This window comes from Xenopus laevis, chromosome 5S (assembly GCF_017654675.1).
Source record: "Xenopus laevis strain J_2021 chromosome 5S, Xenopus_laevis_v10.1, whole genome shotgun sequence".
NCBI classification, from domain to species: Eukaryota; Metazoa; Chordata; class Amphibia; order Anura; family Pipidae; genus Xenopus; species Xenopus laevis.
Genome location: NC_054380.1, coordinates 83,120,824 through 83,127,132, shown reverse-complemented (window position 1 = coordinate 83,127,132; position 6,309 = coordinate 83,120,824).

The window sequence follows — 6,309 nt, the reverse complement described above, 5'->3', positions numbered from 1 at the left end:
TGGTCATGTACTGTGATCAATTCTTACTGGGACAATGTTGCCACCTCCCTGCAAACCCATCTTATCTTCCCCCTGTTAAGTCGCCTAAGATATTTTTACTGGGACACAATGACCAACTAATCCCACAACAACACAAACGACAACTGGTTTGCATACTTTTTTTTTCTATACAAGGAAAGCAATAGCGCTTAAATGGAAGCTCCAGGAATCCCCCACAATAAAGTTAAGGAAGAAACAAATTAATAATGCACTTCCCATATACAGATTAACATACATGGGTAGAGGATGTCCTGAAAAATTTAACAAAATCTGGGATGCATGGACCTCTTGCCAAGAAACTACTACTGACAGAGATCCAATATAGACCATCTGGAAAATTGTAGAACAAGATAGCCACTTCGTAACCCTCCCCACCCATACAACCGTGTCAATTATGTCATAAATTCCTTTTCTATGTTTTGTATTGTTTTTGTTTTATTATTAACTTTTAAAATGCAAAAATAAAAACTATATATATATATATATATATATATATATATATATATATATATAAAAAATAAAAAAACCAAAAAAAAACCTCATTACTGATCCGTTCCATAACCTTTGACTGCCTATGTAAACATGATTGAAAAGGAACGTATTGTTAGATGATCTCCACCTTGTGGCCTACATGAAACTCACAACATGAATGCCAGCCCCTGGCATTCCAATCCTATTTTCATGGCACTGTAAGGATTTAAAAAAAAAACTCAGCACTTACTGAAATTCCATTCTTGTACAAGACATTATACAACATATAAAAATTATTTTAATTTTCCTTAATGAATAAAGCAAACTATAAACCCAGTAAAAATGGACTATTTTCTAAATAGTATCTACTATATAACTGTGCCCTCCAGTGGTTGCTTTTTGCAGAGCAAAGAATGTGCTCAGAGCAATAGGTTCCAGCCTATATGGCAATTAGAGTGATGATCATTTTATTTCTGCAAATATAACATGGTTGCTGCTTAATGTATAAATCTGTAACTGCACTAGAAGCAAAGGGAGATCCCTGACAAAATGTTGACTATTGAATCCACAGTCCTTAAAAAACACATCAAGCATTATAAAATACAAAGCGATCCAAACAAGGTGTAACAATGTGTAAGACACCTATCAGTGTGAAATACTAATACACTTTTCAATTAGACAGCACCAGGCAATGAAGTTTTTCTTAAAAAGCCTTTATTAAAAAGCCTTTATTACTTTGACAGATATATAGCAACATTTCAGGCTTACATTAGCCTTTCCTCAAGTTCAAAAACTAAACCAATAGACCAAAAAGAGGCCTAAACAAATTATATCATGGCACAGCACTATTGAAGGCTATGAAAAGTTTTAAATGGGATTCATTCACTCTTAGTATGATGTAGACATTGGAATACTAAGACAATTTATGATTTTTTAAAAAATATTTGGATTTTTTTGTGGAATTTCAGTGTCAAGGATTAGGTAGGGGGCACTGTGGAGACTGATGAGGGAAGGGTGAGTCCTTGAGGCAGGAGCTGTATGTGCCTCGGGAACACGTAAAGGGAAGACAGGAACAGAGGTTTAAGAGGGCGTTGAGTTAGACTGGAACAGATGCAGAACGGAACAGGATGGAGAGGGTGAAGATCAGGACTGGACAAGACAGGATGAAGCGGGCGTAGATCAGGAGACAGGAGCAGACTAGAAGTATAGGAAAGGACGGTGCGTGTGTAGCTCGTGAGCAGACTTGAGATCTTCCTGGATAGCGGGAAGAGACTGAAACATATAGCAGGAAAGGACTGGATAGCGAGAGGACTGGAGCAGAAGGCAGGAGAGTACTGAAGCGGATAGCAGGAGAGGACTGGAAAAGGCAGGGCAAGATGCAAAGCAAGACGAGGGAAGATATAGACAGGGTACAGGGTTCAGACTAGCAAGGAAAGCTGGGCAGGGCAAGGAAAGCAAGGAAAGATCAAGGTTTAAAGCAGGACCGGAGCAGAACTGGAAGGGGAAGATAAAGCAGATCAAGACATGACAAGGTTCAGAGCCAGGCAGGACAAGACAGGGAAGGGTTCGGACAAGACAAGATAAGGCAAGGCAAGGCAGAATAGGAAGGAGGCTAGAACAGGAACCCGTAGTTAGGGACAATGCCATACTGCTAGGATGGGAACCAAATGCTCTGGCAAGGAGTGTTTGGAGGGCTGACCTTAAATAGGGCAGAGTCAGCCCTGATTGGCTGACTGCAACCAATCGGACTGCTGCTGGGCTGGGGCTTTAGAGGCCAGGTAACATATGAGCAACCCTACATGCTGCTTACTTGGCCAAATGATTAAGGTATCGAGCCAGAAACCCAGCAGTACCTGACATTCAGCTGCTTTATAGTTGCTAGGTCTTAATTACCAGATTAGTTTGCCACTCACAATGGAAGATAAAGGGAGTGACAAAATAGAAACATGAGCAGATGTAAATTTGAATCAGCATGTTTTTTGGCTGATGGAGTGACAACCAGATTAAATGTATCATGTAATAAAGGATAAGCTAAATAAGGTTGAAAATTAAAAAAACATAGAAAATCAAAAGAAACTGAAAAGTTGTTTAGTAAAGGTTCATCTATAACATACCAAAAGCCTTGTATAGTACAGTTTACAATTAGACTTTACTGTATATCACATTATGCTCCAATCTATAGCAGTCTGTTCATATAGTTCATGAGAACTAGAATACTATAGATAAATAATATGATTGCTGAAAAGCATGTTATATTGTGGGATGAACTGGGCTACTGATAACCTGTTCTGATTTTATATACTGTGAAACCTCAATTTTAAGTACCCTGATTTTAAGTTTTCCTCCATTTTACATTTTTTATTTGTGGTCCCACCAATTTGAAATGCATTTCAATGGGTGCTTTTCCCTGAATATAAGTAATGTTTTCCTGGATTTTACGTCAAAATTTTGTTCTGATGTTACCAAAAACTGCTTTTTTTCCATCTATGAATGTTATTATTTGTGAAATAAAGAGATTTAAAATACTAACCAGATGTATATTTTGCCTTGGTTCTGCCTGTAAATGGTCAATTCCAATTAGTCTGTCCCTTACACAATCCTGCACCAATCACTTATTGCTTCAGGTTGTGTATGTGACTGACGGAGATGCCTTGCACATGACCCCCATACTGTAACATTAACGCTGCAATGCTTAAAAGAACAGTATCATAAAAAATGTCATTGTTTTAAAGTAATAAAATTATAATGCAATGTTGCCCTGCACTAGTAAAACTGCCATGTTTGTTTCAGAAACACTACTATTGTTTTTATAAATAAGCTGCTGTATAGCAATGGGGGTAGCTATTCAAAGTAGAAAGGGCTTAGGTTACACAGCAGATAAGCTCAGTAGAACATAATATTATCCACTATTTAACCTGTGCCATATAGCCTTTTTTCAATTTCTGCCATTGCTACTCAGCAGCTTGTTTATATGAACTATAGTAGTGTTTCTGAAGCAAACAGATCAGTTTTATCAGTGCAGCACAACAGTACATTCTATTTTCATTGCTTTTAAAATATTTAATATTTTGGTGTTACGGTTCCTTTAACCCCTGTTATTATCACAGTATAATATTGTATCTCAAAGTAAAGCGGACTCCTGTGCTTATATCCTTTTGGTTCTTAATCCGCATTTCCCGGATTTTAAATTTTTTCCGGATTTTACATATTTTTTTTCCTGATCCCCTGAAAAACTTAAAATGGGGGTTCTACCGTATATATAAAAAAATGTCAAAAAAATACAAATACAGAGTAACTGATTTTAATAGACAAACAAAAGTTAATTTAAACCAATCCCTATTCTTTTGTTGGGTTTAGGAAGCCTGACCCCTAGTGGATACAATGTTTGTTAATTCATTCCCAGATATATGTTTCTTGCACTATCCTCAGCTCTAATCTCAGAGCCTTACGCAGTTCTGTCACTTTTCTGTTCGGGTGGTACAGTCCATTCTGCGTATTTTTAATAGTTTAGACTGCGCTCAGTTTTCGTTCCGGATAAGACCCTTCTGCCTTATCTTGTTTATTCATTTTTGCCAATTTTGGACCCAGTGTCTGGGCAACAATCCTCAACCTGCTATACAATATCTAGTTAATCCTATATGCCGCACTTGGATCTTTGGTTATCTCCAAGGAACTGTATTAACTACAGCAGCTTGATTTTAATCATTTTCCACAACTACAGTTATCACTTGCTTTCATATTATTTACTTTTCCTATATTTTGTTAGGCTGGTTTTCTTTAGTTTTTTACACCCAATTTTGGTTTCTATGGTAATTAATTGGATTCCTGTTTTTGGTGCCATGTTTGGCACAGGGAGAGGGTTTTTAAGGATTTGCACTGCTTACACTAGTTTGTTTTCTTCCCTGACGAAGATCACTATGATGTAACTGAAATGTTGGAATTTCTTGTTTGTTTATTAAAATAAGTTACTCTAACTGAGCCTGTTGAGGGTGGTATTTTTTTATTATTTTGTACACATTTTACCTGCACCCAGGCATGCCGAGTTTTTGTTTGGTTGGTGCTCCTCCATGTTCTATATACAGTCATATGAAAAAGTTTGGGAACCCCTCTTAATTCTTTGGAGTTTGTTTATCATTGACTGAGCTTTTAAAGTAGCAACTTCCTTTTAATATATAACATGCCTTATGGAAACAGTAGTATTTCAGCAAGTTTATTGGATTAATAGAAAATATGCAAAATCAGACAGGTGCATACATTTGGGCACCCCAACAGAGATATTACATCAATACTTAGTTGAGCCTCCTTTTGCAAATGTAACAGCCTCTAGAAACCTCCTATAGCCTTTGATGAGTGTCTGGATTCTGGATGGCAGTATTTTTGGCCATTCATCCATACAAAATCTCTCCAGTTCAGTTAAATTTGATGGCTGCTGAGCATGGTCAGCCTGCTTCAAATCATCCCATAGACTGTGATGGCCATTCCAGAATATTGTACTTCTCCCTCTGCATAAATGCCTTTGTAGATTTTGAAGTGTGTTTAGGGTCATTGTCTTGTTGGAATAGCCAACCCCTGTGTAACTTCAACTTTGTGACTGATGCTTAATATCCTGAAGAATTTGTTGATATTGGGTTGAATTCATCCGACCCTCGACTTTAACAAGGGCCACAGTCCCTGAACCAGCCACACAGCCCCACAGCATGATGGAACCTCCACCAAATCTGACAGTAGGTAGCAGGTTTTTTTCTTGGAATGCGGTGTTCTTCTGCCATGCAAATAACTCAATTTTTGTCTCGTCATCAGTCCAAAGCACTTTGTTCCAAAATGACTGTGGCTTGTCTAAATGAACTTTTGCATACAAGCGTCTGTTTGTGGTGTGAGTGCAGAAAGGGTTTCTTTCTCATCACCGTTCATACAGATGTTCTTTGTGCAAATTGCTCTGATTTGTAGAACGATGTACAGATACACCAACTGCAGCAAGATGTTCTTGCAGGTCTTTGGAGGTGATCTTTGGGTTGTCTGTAACTATTCTCACAATCCTCCGCATATGCTGCTCCTGTATTTTTCATGACCTGCCAGACCTGGGTTTTACAGCAACTGTGCCTGTGGCCTTACATTTCCTGATAACATTCCTTACAGTTGAAACAGACAGTTTAAACCTCTCCGACAGCAATAAAATGTAGATTCAGGCAGCACGCGAGTAAAATTAGAGAGCATTTATTGCAACATGCAGTGGATCTACATCGCCTAATGCGTTTTGGGAAAGATCCATTGCATGTTGCAATTGAACTTGAATCTATATTTTATGCTCTATTTACAGGTAGAGCACTGGTGGCTGAGCATCCGGATTTAGTGTGGAATGGAGAGGAGGAGGTAATTTCGTGAGGGGTAAGTCTGGAGCGGCTACTTCCCCCAAAACTCTCAGCTTTTTGTAGCCTTCCCCTAAGCAGGACACTGAACAATCTTTGTTTTCAGATATTTTGAGTTGCTTTGAGGATCCCATGCTGTCACTCTTCAGAGGAGAGTCAAACAAAAGCACAACTTGCAATAGGCCACCTTAAATACTGTACCTTTTCTCATGATTGGACACAGCTTCCTATGAAGTTCAAGGCTTAATGAACCAATTTGGTGTTGGCAGTAATCAGTATTGAGCAGTTACATGCATTCAAATTAGCAAAATTACCCAAATTTTTGCACAGCCAGTTTTTTCACATTTGATTTAATTTCATACAACTGAATACTGCTTCACTATAATCTTTGTTCAGAAAACACCCCAGTACTCAGATGTTCCTGGGAAATGAA